The sequence below is a fragment of the Arvicanthis niloticus genome, chromosome 12 (genome assembly GCF_011762505.2).
Source record: "Arvicanthis niloticus isolate mArvNil1 chromosome 12, mArvNil1.pat.X, whole genome shotgun sequence".
Classification (NCBI taxonomy): Eukaryota; Metazoa; Chordata; class Mammalia; order Rodentia; family Muridae; genus Arvicanthis; species Arvicanthis niloticus.
The window spans coordinates 23,515,666-23,534,988 of NC_047669.1; the positions used below are offsets into that span (position 1 = coordinate 23,515,666).

At 42.5% G+C, this 19,323-nt stretch overlaps 1 protein-coding gene across 3 annotated transcripts in view; it reads right to left on the reverse strand.

Moving 5' to 3' along the window:
* Fbxo40 (F-box protein 40) overlaps positions 1-18,065 on the reverse strand; it is a 32,076-nt gene extending 14,011 nt beyond the window's left edge. The window contains exons 1-2 of one of the 3 annotated variants that reach the window (XM_076942904.1): positions 17,939-18,065; positions 11,110-11,221 (exon numbers count right to left, since the gene is read on the reverse strand). The gene's annotated coding sequence lies outside the window, so the exon portion shown is untranslated. Of the gene's footprint in view, positions 1-11,109; positions 11,222-11,330; positions 11,560-17,938 lie in introns of those variants that run through there. The other 2 variants (XM_034515433.2, XM_076942903.1) reach the window with 2 other exon arrangements.
* Between the last annotated feature and the right edge of the window lie 1,258 nt (positions 18,066-19,323).

The following is a 19,323-nucleotide window of genomic DNA, read 5'->3' on the forward strand; positions in this document are numbered from 1 at the left end:
GACAATGAGTGTTGCCCCAAATGAATCAAATTAGATACATCGTCAGTTGCCTTGTGATGTAAGAAGGCTGCTCTTACCCTTCCTGATTCGGTGCTCGGTGACTGGATGCTTCTCCTCTTTGGAGTTTGCCTGACTTAGACTGAGGATATTTTTGTCTTGAATGTCATGGAGGAAGAGAAGAGTCTTAGTGTTGCTATTGCTGTGATGAAACACCATGACAAAAAGGAAGTTGGGGAGGGGGTAAGGTGTTATATATAGCATCACATTTGGCTTGTGCTTCCACGTAACTGTACATCATTGAAGGAAGTCAGGACAGGAACTCAAACAGGGCAGGAACCTGGAGGCAGGAGCGAAAGCAGAGCGATAGAAATGAAGCCTGCTTATTGGCTTGCTCCTCAGGGCTTGCTTCACTTCCTTTCTTAGAGAACCCAGGGAGCTGGAGAGATGGCTCAGTGGTTAAGAGCACTGGCTGCTCTTCCAGAGGTCCTGAGTTCAATTCCCAGAAACCACATGGTGGCTCACAACCATCTGTAATGTGATCTAATGCCCTCTTCTGGTGTGTCTGAAGAAGACAGCTACAGTGCATAGATATAAATAAAAGTAAATAAATTAAAAAAAAAAAAAAAGAACCCAGGACAACCAGTCTCGGGTGGCACCACCCACAATGGGCTAGGCCCTCCCCTACCAATAAATAATTAAGGAAATTTCCTATAGCCTCCTTATGGAGGCATTTTCTCAACTGAGGCTCCCTTCTCTCTAATGACTGTAGCTTGCGTCGAGTTGTCAGAAAACCAGCCAGCACAAGAAGGAAGGCTTTGGCACCTATAAATGTTATGTAGTCCTCACAGCAACCATGTGAGGTGGGTGTTGCCATCTTCAGTTCACAGACAAGGACACTGAGTCATAAAGCGACCTACATCTGACAGCCTTCAAAACCAGCACTCTCTTGTGTTTCTCAGAGATGTATGTGGTCCATCTCCATAATTTGAAGAGGACACAAGGGCATGGCTGGAGTCGGCACAGCACAGTGTTTACATGTGTAATTCTTCCACAGTGGAAAGCAGCTAGATGATCCTTATCAGGAAACACCTCTGTCTCCATGAAGATATTCTTGTATGCCTTTCAGTCAGATTCAATATCGTGCTCCCTTTGAGTAGAACAAACAAAAGAAAGATTTATATCCGATGGTGTTGTGTTTCAGAGAATACAAACATGAAAGAGAACATTTCAGGGTTAAAATGTTACCTTACAATATTGGTGAATGGGGGTGGGGGGTGGAGGTGGAGGGAGAGAAGAACCTGATCTGGTATTGGGTGAGAGAAAAGGACTGAAGCCCTGAGGGCCAGCAGAAAGAATGAAAACAGGCAACCTAGGGAGGTAGAAGGTTGGGGGAACCCTCCAGAATGCACCAGAGACCTGGAAGTTGAGAGACTCTCAGAACTCAGAGGGAGGGATCTTAGATGAACTGCCTGGCAGTAGATAAAGGGAACATACAGAGCCCACCTCCAGCAGGAAGACAAGGGCATCAAATGAAGGTGGGGTTTGCCATCCCACAGTCAAAACTCTGACCCATAATTGTTCCTGTTTGAAAAAAACTACAGGGATGGAAATGGAGAGGAGCCTGAGGAAAAGAAGGTCCAGCAACAGACCCAAAGTGGGATCCAGCTCAAGGGGAGGTCCCAAGGCCTGACACTATTACTGAACGTTCATGAAAAGGGACCTATCATGACTGCCCTCTGAAAGAACCAACAAGTAGCTGAAAGATGTCAGATGCAGATATTTGCACCCAACCAATGGACAGAAGCTGCTGACCCCTGTGGTTGAATTAGGGAAAGGCTAAAAGAAGTTGAGGAGGAGGGTGACTCTGTAGGAGGACCAGCAGTCTCAATTAATCTGATCCCGAAGACCTCTCAAACACTGGACAACCAAAAAAGCAGTAAACAGCAGCTGATATGAGGCCCCCAACACATATACAGCAGAGGGATGCCTGGTCTGTGTTCAATCAGAGATGATGCACTTAACCCTCAAGAGACTGGAGGCCCCAGAGAGTTTAGAGGTCAGGTAAAGTGGGGGGAGGGGAATGGGTGCAGCCTCATGGAGACAGGGTAGTGGGTTGGAGGTATGGGATGTAAAACAGTCAGAAAGTGGACAGGGGTGGGGGTAATAAAATCTGGAGTGTAAAAAAATAAATAAATAATAAAAAATATTGGTTCTCATACTTGAGGTGAAACACCTACTATATTAAATATACAGATTATAGAAACTCTTCACTGTGGGAAAGACAGTAAAAAGATACACTTGAGCCGGGCTGTGGTGGCGCACGCCTTTAATCCCAGCAATTGGGAGGCAGAGGCAGGCGGATTTCTGAGTTCGAGGCCAGCCTGGTCTACAGAGTGAGTTCCAGGACAGCCCGGGCTAAACAGAGAAACCCTGTCTCAAAAAACCAAAAAAAAAAAAAAAGATACACTTGAGTCCAAGCATAACTTTCAGGCATTTCTGACCCCTTCACTTCCTATGCCCTTTTGTTTATCCTTTCAACTCTCTATTCCCACTCCTAACAAATTGAATTTAGTCAAGCATGTGCCCAAAATGCTTTTATCAAAATATGAAACTCAAATTTCCTCTCTCCAAAAGAGATATAATCAACACGGCTCTGGCTGTATTAACCCAACAGTATTCATGAGCTCATCTTATTGGCTATATTAGATAGAGTCTGTTGGCAACAGCAGGTGTGTGTCAGAAGAACGAATATCTCTATGAAGAAATGGAGTGTTTAGAACCTGGCAGGAGTCAGATATGGTGGCACACACCTTTAATCCCAGTATTTGTGAGGCAGAGGTAGGCAGATTTCTGTGACTTAAAGACCAGCCTGGTCTACATAGTGATTCTAGGACAGTGAGAGCTACAAAGAGATACCCTGTCTAAGATAGTTAGATAGATAGATAGATAGATAGATAGATAGATAGATAGATAGATAGATAGATAGATAGATGAGTGGGTGGGCGGGCAGGCAGGCAGGCAGGCAGGCATGCAGACAGACATATAGGAAGGACCTGGAAGGTTTGGGGACAGTAGTTTAACTAGATGCTGGTGGTGGTAGTCTGCAGACAACTTAGAAAGTGGGAAGTTGCTAAGCTAAGGGAAGGCAAGCAGAGCAGTGGCCTCTAAGGCTTTTATTAAAGAGGGGTCCCCACAGCAGAAGGAGCAGTTCTGTCTGAGAACTGGTTAAAAGTCTAGTTTTTTTCTGACCCCAAATCTACTGAATCAGACCTACTGATTCTCACCGATTTTATGCAAGTTCAAATTCAATAGTCATTGAATTATAAGCAGCTTGTTTCAGTGCTTAAAACACAAGGGAAAGACTGCCAGATGGGTAGGAATAAGCAGAAAGGCTTTTGTTTTTCTTCTTGAGAGAGTCTTGCTATGTAGCCTAGACTGGCCACAAGGTGAAGGGTCTTCATGAGAGACAGAGAAAGGCAGTGGGCCATGCTATCTGTGTTCATATCCATATCCAGCACAACTGCTGAAGACCAGGTGCTGTGGTCTCTCCTCTGCTCTAGTATCATGGATATAGAATCAGCTCTACTTCTCTTTCTTCCATCCCATAATCCATCCTTCCCAATAGAAAAGAAATATTAACTACTTATAAAATGATGTCATCACTCCTCGGAAGTGGCTTCCAGCCATTTCCAAGACAAGGGAGAGACTGTCATGCCATTCCTGTGGCTAACAAGGCCCTGCATGAACTCTCTCTCTCTTTGTCCTTTTCACCTCACCCTTGGCTTTATGTCCCTTGCTTTGACTTTTCACTTATTCTAGCCAGGACCCACCCTTGCTCTTTCTATATAAGGACCATGCTCCCCTCATCCCTACTTGCACTGTGAGCTTCTTCCTGGTGTTTGTATTTCAGTTAATACATTGTTACCTCTGCAGAGAAGCTTATGTGACAACTTTGGTACCAGGCAATTACCCAAGTACTTATCAACTATCTCAAAGGCTAATCTATTCATCTATCAAATGAGGCTCAGAACCTGAGGTGGTCTCCTGAGACAAAATAAGCAAAGTATTGTATAACATAAAATTATTCCATTTTTAAAAAATACTTCATGTATGAGAAAGATATTTTGGGGCCACCTCACTAGTCCATTGTATCATCTCTCTCTGTAGCCCTTGTCTGTCTGGTCTTTCTATTTGCAGTTCCTCCTTCTTCTAATGCTTACCAACCATGGGTGGCTTAATAATCTTTAAACTCTATTTTTTAAAATCTTACCTAACTTTTTAAAGAATAGAAATTCTCATCCTCTTTCCAACAGAACACCACAAAGCATTTCTTAAGTCCTGGAAGACTGCAGATAGCACACTCAGGTCAGGTCTTTGATGTGTTGTATCTAGGGACTCCCATTGTCACTAGAAGGTCTGGAACTTTCTAGAAGTCACAGGATAACTCAGGAAACCTCTTTCTTTCCTAGGCTGTAGTTTATAACTTTTAGTGCTTATCCATACTACCACATTCATTAAGAAAATGCTCACCACCCCTAACAAGTAGGGAGATGCAGATCAAAACAACTGTGAGATTTCAGAATGACAAAGACCAAGAAAATAACTGATGACTGATGCTGGGGAAGACGTAGGGAAGGAAGGACATCATTCACTGTTGGTGGGATTCTGATCTCTCTGAAAACCAGGGTGGAGAATCCTGGAAAACGCAATAAATCTACCATATGACCCAGCAATGCTGCTATTTGGTGTAAGCCAGATAGCAAGGAACTGACATCCTGCTCCTCCTAAATACTTGACAACCTGTATTCATTGCTACTCTGCTCATGATAGCTAAGTAATGGAAACAACCTAAATGTCCCACAAGTGATAAATGGAGAAAGAAAATGTGGCAATATGGTTTACTACTCAGCTTGAAAGAAAAATGAAGTCATGAACCTTTCAGGCAAGTGGATAGAACTAGAGACATCACATTGAACGAGGTAACTCAGACCCAGAGTGACCAAAATCTCATGTGCCCTCTCACCTGAGGTCCCTAGCTCTAAATTTTCAGATGTGAGCAGGCTATCCTGAAGTAAGTTCAGGAACCAAGGAGGTAAAAGGGGGCCATTGTGTGGTGAAGAGTTGGGGAGCAATAGAGAGGCGGATAGCAGTACAAGAGGGGAATGTGAAAATGGAGGGAAGCTTTAATTAGAGAAGGGAAGGAAGCTAAACACAGAAGAATTGGGGGTAGTAAAAAACTGTAAGGGTGTCTGAACAAGTTAAAAGGAGCCACATTATTAATTATCTACTTAAAAGGACCTATAATTATGTTATTATTATATATATTACATATTATATACCTATGTTATTATTATATGTATTATATATTAGTATATATTATATAATTATATTTTATATATTATATTATTACATATTATATATAATTATATTTATATATTATATATTATTACATATAGTAACATTTTATATAATTATATAATATAGTATAAAACATAATATATTATATTTTATATGATAGTCTATATTATATATTATAGTTATATTATTATGATAATTATTATAATATAATAAAACATGCAGTTTATAATATAAGATATACTATAATATATATTATTATGACAGTATAATTATATTGTATTATAATTATATAATAATATAATTATATTATAATATATAAATATAAACATGTAAATATACAAATATAAAATGTATATAATATATAATTATGTAATTATTATATAATTACTAAATTATATAATTGTTAAATTATATAATATAATATATATGTTATACTATGTAATATGTGACATCTCTATCTCTATCTCTCTCTCTATCTCTATCTTAAATACAATTTTTCCATCTGGATTAGCAGTGCTCTTCAAGAGTCATAAACTATGTTAAAACATAAAAAAGCCCAAGACCAGGCATGAGAAGCCTTCTTTTGAGTTGTTGGTCAGAGTTATCCCCCAAAACTCCCAAAGCATTATAGGCTATTGCTGTTGTCCTTGGTTGCCCCTAGATGCAGAAGGTGTGTCACTATTGCTAAAGACAGCTTGCACTTTAGTCACACGTCCCAAAGGACGCAAGCTGGATCAAACCAAAAGCTTCCTAAAGAGAAGCTTTCATGCTACCAGAAGGTACCAAAGTAGGGAAGCGAACAATAGTCTTACTCAGCTGTGATGCCTACGAACCACAACAATGACCAGCATGGCAAGGTAACCCTAAGAGTGTAGTAGCAGCACGTGTACTTGGTGGTAACTAACAGCGCTATAATTAGACTTAAAGCCTGCTTAACAAGAGGGGAAAAATCATGTCTGATACTGGAAACCTGGCCAACTATCCAGGACTAGTGAAGACATGGATTTTGGAGGGAAACCTACAACTACCTCTTTATTAAACTGGCATATCTACATTCTAAACATTTGTTCCTATACTCACAGATAAGTGTCACTTTCATCCCTCATTGAGGAAACTTCTCTTTGCCACAAGACTGTGCTTTAGTTACCTTTCTATTGCTGTGATAAAACACCATGACCAAGGTAACTTATAAAAGAGAGTTTCCTGGGGCTCACAGTTCTGGAGGGTTAGAGCCCACAATCATCATGCCAGGGAGTGTGGCAGACAGGTAGGCAAGCGGGCATGGTGCTGCAGCAGTAGCTGAGCTCTTGTTGAGGCTACAACCATGAGACCTAAAGAGAGAGCTAACTGGGAATGCATTGAGCTTTTGAAACCTTGAATCTCAACCCCAGTGACACATCTCTAAAAATGCCACACCTCCTAATGCCACCACAGATATTTGAAGGATTAGGAGGTATGGCCTCGTAAGAGGAGGTGTATCACTGGCGGTGGGCTTTGAGATTTCAAAACCCCATGCCAGACGCAGTCTCTAGCTCTCTGCCTACAACTTGCAGATCAGATGTAAAACTCAGCTACTGTTCTAGTGCCATGCCTGCCTGATTGCCACCATCCTCCCTGCCATAAGGGTCTTGAGCTAAAAATTAAAACTGTATGCAAGCCCCTAATTAAATGTTTTCTTTTAGAAGTTGCCTTGGCCATGGTGTCTCCTTACACCAATAGAACATCAATAGAGCCAGGCAGTGGTGTCGCACGCCTTTAATCTCAGCACTTGGAAGGCAGAGGCAGGCGGATTTCTGAGTTCAAGGCCAGCCTGGTCCACAGAGTGAGTTCCAGGACAGCCAGGGCTACACAGAGAAACCCTGTCTCGAAAAACAAAACAAAACAAAACAAAACAAAACAAAACAAAACAAACAAAAAGTAGAACATCAGTAGAACAGTAACTAAGACAGATGGAGACCATTACAAACAACCACAACTGATCAAAATGCAGAGCTGTAGAGCCAGGTCCCGAGTAACAGACCTATAACACAACTCCTGCACCCAACTCCTGCACCTCAGGCTCAGGAAGCATTGTGGCAGAGGGAGTGGAGAGACTGTAAGAGCCAGGGGAATAGGAAGTTTGGCTATGAGATTATGTCTTCTAGAAATGTCAGAGAAATTATACCCATGAAGTCTTACCAACATGGCTGCTTAAACAAGTGCTGACGAAGGAGAAAAGCAATAGATGTGCATACATGGAAGGCAGAAATCTCAGGAGACCTTAACTCTATACAAAGAACTACAGGCAACTAAGGAATATTGAACATGGGAGAAGTAATCTGCCCAAGGGAAAGTATATTTGGTTATCTAATACCAAATGGTCAGCCTTGAAAGCATAATCCAAGTAACATCATTATATGAACTGAGCAGGTTGTATTTTTTATATTTGGGAATACACATGTACACACACACACACATGCATGTGCGCACACACACACACATACACACACACAGAGGTATACAATAACAGTTAAAATGATGCCATGGAAAAAGTGAAAGCACTTGGAGGGAGGAAAAGAAGGAAGGGGAGAAATAACATAATTATATTTTAATCTCTGAACTTTTTTTTTTATTTAAATAGAGAGCTTCCCTTTGCCACTAGGAATGCTGGGCATTTAGATGGGCAGCTCAGAGCAAACGCTACAACCGGCAGGTGTACCCAGGCAGTGGAAGGACCTCTCGCCAGGGTATTAATGAAGGGCACAAGTATGTCTCAAGAAATGTATTAGACCAGGAGCTGGAGAGTGAGTGTCCCTAGCATAGAACCTTCAACTATACAAAAATAAAGATATATAAAGAATTTTAAAAAAATAAATTTAAAACGTAGTTAGGGATTGTGCTGGCTTAGCAAAGTGGTAGCTGTCGGTTCTTCTCCTCAATTAATATTTATGGACTAGGACTGAATTGTACTACACTGAAAAAAAAAAAAAAACCTTAAACTAAGGGGCATTCCAAAAGAGCCCAGGATAATTAGAAGCAGCTCTGGGGAGAAACTGTAGTGATGTTGGATGTATGTCATTTCAGTTCTTTCTTTCTTTTTTTTTTTTAATATAGAGTTGGGAGGCTGGAGAGGAAAGCTTTTTAGCCCCTTAGGTAAAGGAAGCCTGCCCTGAGTGGGAGACACTTGTGTGGGTCTGATGGGGAACACACATTGAATGCTGCTAGAATAGTCACCAGGATGTGTTCTTGAACGCCTGCAGCTGTGCTGCTGTTCAGAGAGGTCCGAGCCTGCAGACATCTCTGGACCAGGCAGAAACTCAGAAAGCCCCTCTTCCAGGATTACTCCAACATCAGTGCACACGCCATTTGCTGGGGCAGTCTTTGTGCTAGAGTTCAGTGGACTGGAGGGAAGTCTGGAATTCCCCCATCATCCCCAGGCAGTGCCCATAGTCCAAGTTTTACCTCTCCAGTGTTCAAAGGTGAACCTGAGACTCTGAGGACGACTGTGTCTTGTGTGTACTCTAATATTCTCTGCTTCTAGTCACAGGCTGTGTTTCCACTGCCCCTCGTTGCTACGTCTGTAGAAGTGCCAGCACCACACAGCTACTACCTGAGTGGAGGTGGCCAAGGATGTGTTAGAGCCTAGATGGTGACAAGGGGACCGAGCCTGGGAGGTTGGAGGAGACGGTTACAAAGTGTCATTGGGCAACAACACGTAGTAGGTGTATTTAAATCAAGTAAGAAAGAATGGGATTAATATCCCATTCTTAATGGGATTAAGATAATCATCTTAACATGATTTACTGTGGTTTTAAAGTTAGTGACAAACAGGTTTGATGTCAGGGAGATACTTTTAAGCAAATGGCCCTTTCAGTGACTGTCATACGGTGTGCGGCTATTCTGACTCCCCATGTGGCCAGCCCTCACAATAATGATTGACTTCGGTTCAGCTTCAGCAAAAGTAGCAAGGTTGAAGGGCAAAGGGAAAGGCCAAAGGCAGAGGCATTCTTTAACTCCCAACCCTCTCGCCAGCCAGCCAGTCATTCAGTTATTCACTGTTCACCCACTTCCCTGCTTTGGAGACATTTGACTCTAGAGAAAGAAATTCATCTCTCTACCACTTGAGATTTTACCTCTCCTAGGCATCTGAGGATAAATCACATATATGGTTCCTGAGCTTCTGGGCTGTGATACCAGCAAGCTTACCACACCCTTACATATACTGTGCTTCCCCAGATCCTGTCAGCTTTACGATCTGCAGTCCTCACCTCCAGAAGTCACTCTGTATTTAAAGCTTTTCACTTACTGGCTTTGATTCTCATTGTGTGTACTTCTACATTGACATCAGTGTTATATAACCCTCTGTGGGGCCAGCTCATAAAGTATTTAACTGGGGTGGGGGTGGGGCAGCTGTCAGGTTGTCCCCTTGATGACTTCTAAAGCTAACATACTCAAGTCTCATAAGGATGGCAGCCCACCTTACATTTCCGATTCATTGCCATGGAAACACTGGCAAAATTAAATGCCACAGTGAAATTGACTGAGCCTAAGCAAATAGGAAGGATACTAACATAGATTCCTGTATAGACTTGGGGTTACTCCTCTAAGTTGGAGGTTACAGTGGGTTACAAGAGGGAGCTAGATGTTAGGCATCCGAGTAGTCGCTTTAGATCTCCTTTGACTCAGCATTGATGGCTCAAACCCAAACACCTCAGATCCTTTTCTCTTCAGGCCACTTCCCAGGATGACCTCAGTTGAACTCTGAACTAGAGAAACATAAAGAAATTAACAGGGCCCATTGCGTTTACTAACTTTTTTTGTGCACATAACAATATGTAGCTGAGGTTCTTAACTGGTGGATCATGACCCCTTTGGGGGTCACATATAAGATATCCTGTATATCAGGTATGTACATTATGATTCATAACAGTAGCAAAAATTACAGTTATGAAGTAGCAATGGAATAATTTTATGGGCGTGGGTCGCCACAACATGAGGAACTGTATTAACAGGTCACAGCATTAGGAAGGCTGAGATACAGTTATTCCAGGAGCTAGAAGTAATCTATCTGCCTCTTAAGCTTTTAAAACCATGGATGTCTTTCATCACTTCGCTTCTGCTGCGCTGGGTGTACATGCCTCCAGTTGGTCACAGTTTGAGTTCGGGTGCCTAAGTCTGTGTATGATTTTCAGCTTTCATTTTCATGGCTGTTTTTTTTTTTCCCCCACGAGAAATGGGTAGGAAGGAGCTGCCTTGGGGCAGTTTTAAGGCAAAACTGAGTTTCAGGTTGCAGGCAGAGTGTGAGCAGTGAGTGCTGTGGTTCGGTAGCCTGCGGTGTGGCTGAGTAGATGGAATTTAAGCCTTGTGACCATGACTTGCAATTAGAGCAGCAGAGGTGATTGGAGAAAAGCATTGCAGCGTTTGGACTAACCCTGGGTGTCTACTTCTTTCCTCACTCCACGCTGCCCTCCCGTCTCCACTGAGTGAGTAAGGTAGCACTGAACTGCTCTGGTTGACTGTAGAAGAAAACCTAAGCTGGCAGAAGGCTGCTGACACTGCAAATTGCTGGAGGATTTTAAATCCTAAACAGTTTAGACATGGCTGGGGCTTTCCAGTACCGACCTTTCCCCCATCACCCACACATAATAAAGTTTGTTTAACAACCCACCCTCCGGTACAAAGGTAACGCACAGTAAGCCTCAATGTGGTCCACACATTTATCATCTGAATAACCTGGGTGAAGTCACGCATGCCCCTGTTTGAAAATCTTACCTAAATGGTACAAGCTGGCTCAGCATCCGAAGCTACCAGCCCTTTGCCGTTGATCAAGCAGGACTGGAGGAGGTGGGCGCCGGTGCTTCTGCTGCAGCAGAGCACCCGAGTTCTGTTGGAAAGGCAAGTGAAAGGGCGAAAACGTCAACTGACATAGTTCAAGTGTTTCAAAGTTAAAAATAAAACTATATCACAGGGCAATGTGACCGGGCTCAGCTTACGACTTCTTTCGTCTGTAGGTTATCAACACGCAATGTCTAAGTGCTGGAGGGGCAGGAGAGCCCATGAGAAAGTAGCGCTTATGCCAACCCTGGGCTTTCTTTCACAGAGGAAGGAGAAAAGCCTTTGCAAGAAGGGTCAGGGCAAGGCCAGCACAGCCACAGTCCTTTGTGGACCGTAGGCAGGTCCAGCTGTGTCCAGGAGCTGGGGGAGAAGCAGCTGGCCTCCCGCTCTAATTATAACCTTGTATTCCACCCCAGCCCCTCACTGGCCGCAAGTTGTGCAAATGACATAGTTCCATGCTCCTGCTTCTCCCAGTTCTTCTCAGGACAGGTTAGCATCTGCCCTCCTCTGGCCCTTGCCTGTCCTAGGTGTCAGGGAAAGGGAGAGAAAGGGAAAGAGAGAAACCAGGCAGAGAGTAAGTCCAAAGAAGCAGAGGTGGTAGCAGAGCTGGCTATCAGTCAGTACAAGTTCCTCTTTACAGGGGAAAAGACACAGGATCAGGGAGGGTGAACTACTCATCCATCACCACAAGGCTCAGCGCTAGAAGAAAGACTTCTCATAGGCTGAGATTCCTTATCGGATCCTTCTCAAAATAGTTCTTTCAGCCTTTTCTTTGAAGAAAAAAAATAAGCCCGGCGGTGGTGGCGCTCGCCTTTAATCCCGGCACTTGGGAGGCAGAGGCAGGTGCATTTCTGAGTTCGAGGCCAGCCTGATCTACAGAGTTAGTGCCAGGACAGCCAGGGCTACACAGAGAAACCCTGTCTTGAAAAACCAAAAATAATAACAACAACAACAATAATAATAACAACATGTGAATATTGTCTAGCTCATACAAAGTGCTTAGTCTAGCTCCCTTTCAATGTGGGTGTATCTTCAGAGAAAAGAGATGCGTTTTAATTCGGCTGTGATGAGCAGTCTCTGAAATTCCCTCCACCCCGTTCTCCCATGCCCATGTGGGCAAACTCATCCAGAAAAGCCAGACGGTAGAAATGATCACATTTTCTGTATGTGTCTTATACTGTAGAACTTGGCTGACTTTGTAATAAAGTTTTCTTGTGGATTCCTTAGGATTGTAGATGACGCCTCAGTCAACTGAGGTATGCTTCCTTCCTTCCCAGACTGGCTGCCTTTTATTTTCTTCCCTCCCCCTGTGCCTGGCCTGGAGTGTACTACACTATATTGAAAAGGATCGGCACAGGGGCTGTCCTGACTTGTCCTGGACAACCCCTCCTTCATCGGTAAGTCGATAAGTCACACGTAGAACTTTTCACGGATGAGTACAAGTTCCCCGTGAATCTTTCAGGCAGCTTTTGGCATGTTGAGGCAGGGAATTGGTAGGTAGTTCTAGTTTAGTGATTGGTCTCATCATGAAAGACTTTTACCAGATGGTTTTTCTGAACCTCTTGTATTGCATTGATTGGTGTTTCTATATTGAACCAAACTTCAATTTTTGGGTAACATTCATCTGGTCTGGTACATAACTTTGTTACTATTGCTATGATGAAACACCTTGACCAAAAGCAACATGGAGAGGAAAGGGTTTATTTCTTATTTATTCAAATTAGAGTTTCTTCATTGATTGTTTCTCCATGTGTGATACTGGGGATTAAACCCAGGGCCTTGTCCACAGTGGGCAAGCACTGTAGTACCATCTCAGCTTTTCCTCAATTTTGATTTTAATTTGATTAAATTTGATTTCTCAATTGATTTTAATTTCTAAGTAGAGGGGCAAGTGATGGTTTCTTTAAACTGTGCTGTCTATGACTGAGGAGGGCTATCTGATGTGGCATTCATTTAGTTAAGACTGTTTTTGTGCTCTGGCATGTGCTTGAAAAGAATATGTGTGTGTGTGTGTGTGTGTGTGTGTGTGTGTTATTTTAATTCTTTGAGAGTTCGTACGATGTATCTTGATCACGTTTGCCCTTCTGCCTCTTCCTACCATATCCACCCTCTTCACCCTCACCTCTCCACCCACCCGAGTGTGAATTTCCCTCTTCTTTTGGAAACCCTCATCGAGTCTAGTTTGTGTTGCCCTACTACTCTTGGGTGTGGGTCCTGCCCTGCACTGTGGTTCCATATAACCCAGGCTGGCCTCAGAATCACTATGTACCTGATGGTGATCCAGAACTTCTCGGCTTGCACGTGTGTACCACTATGCTCACTCTGGTACAGTGCTGAAGTTGAACCCAGTGCTCTGAACATGAATGGGAAACACCAACTGAGCTTCATCCCCATCCCCCAGAGTGTGCATTTTGTATTGTGGTTTTTATAATCGTTCAAGTGTTTCCAAACTTGTATTAACATTTGCTTCATTTTGATTGGGTAGATGCTAATAACTGATATAAGCTCAGAACTCTATATCTCATGAGGTAATCGTCTCTCTTGGTCATGTTCTACACTGCTCCATCTCTATCTGATTCCATATTTCCCCTTGATGTTTCCGTTGGCAGGCATTGTGATGCAATGCCTTCCTTCTTGTCTGCAGGTATCTGCAGCTATCACTTCCTGCTGAGAGCTGATGCAGGGAGGCTGCAGACCCGGGGTGCATGTGCTTTTGTTTTCATTCACTTAAAAGCAAACTCCAGTTATCCTGAAGGAACCTGTTCTTTCATGACTACACTTTTGTGATTTTTTTCCAGATTTTCTCCTGCTATTCATTTCTAATTTCATTCCATTGTGCCTGAAGAATATAGTTTGTATATCTCTTTTAAAATGTATTACTTTATGACTCTGATGATTTGAATATTCCTAATAATAATATTCCCATTATTAGGAGGTGTGTCCTTGTTAGAGGAAGTATATCCCTGTGGAGGTGGGGCTTTGAGGTCTCATTCATATATGTGAGATATATATATATATATATATATATATATATATATATATATATATATATCTTAATAATGGGGCTTCCTATGGGCCAAGAATATTTGAATCACCAGAGTCATAAAGTAATACATTTAAAAAGAGATATACAAACTATATTCTTCAGGCACAATTTTATATATACATATTATGCTCAAGTCTGGCCAGTGTGACGACACAGCCTCCTCTTTGCTGCCTACGGATCAAGATGTAGAACTCAAGGCTCCTCCAGCACCGTGTCTGCGTGCTGCCATATTTCCTGTCGTGATGATAATGGACTGAACCTCTGAACCTGTAAGTTATCCCCAATTAAATATTGTCCTTTATAAGAGTTGCCTTGGTCATGGTGTCTGTCCACAGCAATGCAACCCTAAGACAGACTCCAAATGCCTTTTATATTATTTATTGAGAAGTTCTCATTTTTAAATGTGTATTGAAAATGTTTCTGATTCTGCATGGTTTTTGTGTGGCTAGAAAAGGTACTGAGTACCATTTAGAGGATTACTGAGTTTGTAAGTTTTCCTAGACATTGCTTCTTCAGAAATCCATATCTTTCTATGTTGGTTCCTCCAGTCCTTCCTCTATCTGGACTCTCACACTGTATTAAATTCAGTGGTGGTGGTGGTTTCCTTGAAAACTTTGACTGGAAATCCCCCATGGAAAGCCTTCAAACTAAAGGTTAAGAATGAAACAGAAGTTTATAGCCTCCATTCATTAAAAGTAAATGACCCCTAAATCTGTTGTCCCTCTTGTCAAAAGTTTAAGATAGTTTGGGGGAGGGGAAATTTGGAGTCTCTTGCCCTTCTAGGAGAGCTTTCTCCTGGAAGTCCTGTGGCTGATCGTGCCCTGTTGAGCTATACTAGGAGACAAAAATAGGTTTTCCATAAAAAGGAAAGTAATGCTGACAAATAGAGACAACAGATTGAGCCAGACATGATGGTGAGTAGCTTTTATCTGGGCACTCAGGAGGCAGAGGCAGGTCAATTTCTGTGATGCATTTGAAGCTAACCAGGGCTAGACCATGTCTAAAAAAAGAAACAAAGAGAGCTGGGTTTTAGCTCAGTGGTACAGTTCTCACCTGCCACATGGAGTACCCCAAGTTCAATCCTCAGCACTGTGGGTAGGGACAAGAAGAGACTCATTTTTCTAAATAGTCTGGCATTTATTAGTACTTTGAAATACAGTTTACCCTACTGAGGGACCTTGGAAGCCAGGTTGTCTCTTAGCACACAGGCTGCAAAGCTTGGGCTTTTCATACTAGACTAGGTTCACCTAGGACAGATTTACCACTGGGTCAGCAGAGGATCTGAAGGTGATCCCTGTGACGGCTAAGACCTTATGAATGATATGGATACCATGGAAGAAAGAGTGCCCATTTCACCTTCACCAGGAGAGCTGTACATGTATGACTGGATCTATGTCATAAGCATTGGAGCACATAGAAGCAGAAGCCATGAACCTCTCCAGTGTTGGGGAGTGGGTACACTTGCATTTGAGACTCACTCATGAGACTCTCACAAAGAGAGATGTTCATGAATCAGAGGGCCTGAAGGTTAGGATGGAAGGGAGCTATAGGACCCTGGCAGTAAAAGAGTGAAAGGAAGACTGGTGGAAATTCCTGGTAAGGTGGGCTTAGTCTTTGATGCAAGGATCTTGCTCGGTTGCTTTAGTGCCTATTGTCTGTTGTTCTGGAACCAAACTTGGAGTAAGAGGAAAGAAAACATTGAGATCTGTTATTGAAGAAGCCTTCTGGGGATTCTTCTGGGGGAAAGCAGTCAGACTTTAACCCTGTAGTTCTCTCCAGTCATCATGGCCAAGCATGAGAGCAGCCAATAGAAAGAAAAATGAGGATCAGGTCTGGAACCCCAGAGAAGGAAGAAGGAAAAGGGGCTGTGCTTGGAATGTGATGGGGTTTCAAAGAACACAGCAGCCTGGGAATGGAAGGTGTTATTTGCTGGTGCTTCTGTGACTCAACTAAAATGATGGGGGGGGGGGGAGGAGGGGGCTGGAGAGATGGCTTTGAATCTGGATCTCCAGAACCCATGCAAAATGCTAGGTGATTTAGAGGGATCTGGCCAGCCAAACTACCTGCATCCGTGAGCTCTGGGCCCAATTAAGAGACTCCTGCTCAGTGAATAAGGTGGAGGGTGATGGAGAAAAATTCCTAAAGTCAACTTCAGGCCAACACACATACATGCATGCACATGCATGTACACATATGCTTACACACATGTGAACATGTATTCATATACTAAAACATCACTGATATAGAGATTAAAATCAAGTACATTATTATTATTTATTATGTCCTTTTTAGACTTATATACATTACGAATGTTTATTTTCACTGTATGTATGTATACATATGTGTGTAGTACCCATGGAGGGCAGAAGAGGGCAGTGATTCTCCAGGAACTGGAGTTACAGCTGTAAGCTGCCATGTGGATGCTGGAAATCAAACCTAGGTCCTTTGGAAGAGAAGCCAGTGCTCTTAAGTGCTGAGCCTTCTCTCCAGCCCCTAAAGTACTTTTTTAGAACTAAGTGTGATGAGAGTACAGAAGATAGCCAGCGAAAGGTATGCTATTGAGCCAACAACAGACAACATTACAAGCTACAGAGCTTGGTCCTAAAGAAAGGCCATTGCAATAGGAGATATATCTATCTCTCTCTCTCTCTCTCTCTCTCTCTCTCTCTCTCTCTATATATATATATATATATATATATATATACCCTAACGTCATGGCATACCCTTTTAAACTTAGGAGGCAGAGGCAGGCAGATCTCTGTAAATTTGAGGCTAGCCTGGTCTACAGAGTGAGTTATAGGACAACTAGGCCAACATAGAGAGACTGTGGTAGTTTGAATATGCATGGCCTAGGGAATGGCACTATTAGGAGATGTGACCTTGTTGAAGTAGGTATGGCCTCATTGGAGGAAGTGTATCACTTTGAGGGTGGGCTTTGAGATCCTCCTAGCCATGGGGGTAGCCAGTCTTCTCCTGTTTGCTTTTGGATTAAGATGTAGAACTCTTAGCACCTCCAGCATCATGCCTGCCTAGACGCTGCCATGCTTCCTGACATGATGATAATGGACTGGACCTCTGAAACTGTAAGCCAGCCTCAATTAAATGTTGTCCTTTATAAGTGTTGCCTTGGTCATTGTGTCTGTTCACAGCAGAAAAACCTTAACTAAGGCAGAGACCTTGTCACAAACAAACAAACAAACAAACAATCCTCAAAAAAGAAAAGGAAACAAGGATGTTATTAGATACATAAAGGTGAAAGCATCCATTGTAGCAAACCAGCTCTGAAAGAGGCATAAAAGGACCCTTTTTAGGTAGAGAGTGAATAGCAGCTATGAAGGACTTGGATCTGAAATGCAAACCTGTGGTGATTAATCTTGGTTGTCAGTTTGACACCTGGGAAAAGGGGAAACCTCAAGTGAGGAATTGCTTCCTATATACATATCCACTGGCCTGCGGATATGTCTGTGCAGATATGTCTGTGCGGATATGTCTGTGAGGCATTTTCATACTGCTGACTGATGGAGGAGGAAAGCTGTGGGCCGTGCCATCCCTGGGCAGGTGAGCCTGGGTTCTATAAGAAAGTTAGCTGAGCTTTTCCCAAGATGGCACCATAAGAAGGAAGCTCCTGCCCTGTCAGAACCAAAACCAAAGCCGAAGCAAAGGCATTGGAAATCAAGAAGGCAGAGCTGAAAGTTGTCTACAGCCACAAAAGGTACTCACCTGTCACCCATCTTCCTGTGGCCTCAGATCCTGATGCTCTGGAGGCAAATACCCAGACAATATTGGACCCGGGAGAAAGACAGGACGTTCCTCCAGCCATTAAGTCAGCCATGAATGAGACAGAAGACAACACACTTCTGTTCATTGTGGATGCCAAGGCTAACAAGCCAGCAGATCAAACAGGCTATGAAGAAACTCTGTGACATTGATGTGGCCAAAGTCAATATCCTGATGAGACCTGGTGGGGAGAAGAAGGTGTGTGCTCAGCTGCCTCCTGATTATGTCGCTCTGGATGTTGGAGACTGGAATCATCTATATTGGGTCCAGCTAGCTATTTCTAAATACAGGTGTTCACCATTAAGAAAAAAAAAAAAAAGATAGCCAAACCAGCCCGAGAAGAAAGCCAGTAAGCAGCATTTCTCCATGGTTTCTGCTTCAGTTCCTAGCCTGGCTTCCCTGCTGATGGACTGTAGCCTGTAAGCTAACATAAAGCCTCTCCTCCCTCTCTCAAGTTATTTTAGGTCAGTGTTTTACCATAGCAATAAAGGAGCAAACTAGAACAATATCAAACTACTAAATCTCCAAATTAAGAAGACAGGTATCACACTTTAAACTGAACAACAGAATTGGATGGTGGTGGTGCACACCTTTAGTCCCAGCACTAAGGGAGGCAGAGGCAAGCAGATCTATGAGTTCCAGACGAGCCTAGTCTATGGAGTGAATTCCAGGATAGGCTATTATACAAAGAATCTCTGTCTTGAAAAACCAATACCGCCAACAACAAATGAGCAAAAGATTTGAAAAATATTTCCATGAAGAATATTTAAAGGCATATGATGAGAGATTGAGAATTTGGAATCTCATTAGCTGAAGCAGGAATATAAAATACTTGGGATATTACCATTAAAATCAGGTAATTTCTTAAAATGTTTAACATGAACTTGCCTCATGATTCAGCAGTTCCATTTTGAAATCTACCCAAAAGAAATGAGAGCATGAACCCACGAAAAGATGTGCACACAACTATTCATAGCAGCAGTGTCTGTGAGAGCCAGAAGCTAAGGACAGTCCACATGTCCTTGTGCAATGACTATACAAAATGTGGTGTGTCCACACAGAGAAATGCTACTCAGCAGTAAAAAGGAACCAGTTGCTGACTCACTTTACACCAAGGAGAACTCCAAAAACGTGATGAATGAATATTTGTGAAGATTGTATGGCAAACTCATGAGAATTCATTATTGTCTGTTCTCTTTGACATTTGAAAACATCTATATATAATAATGTCTCTCTATAATATAATGTAAATATAACATGTTTGTATATAACATATATAATATAATTCTATATTACATAATAATATGCAGCCTTTAGCAATTCATTTA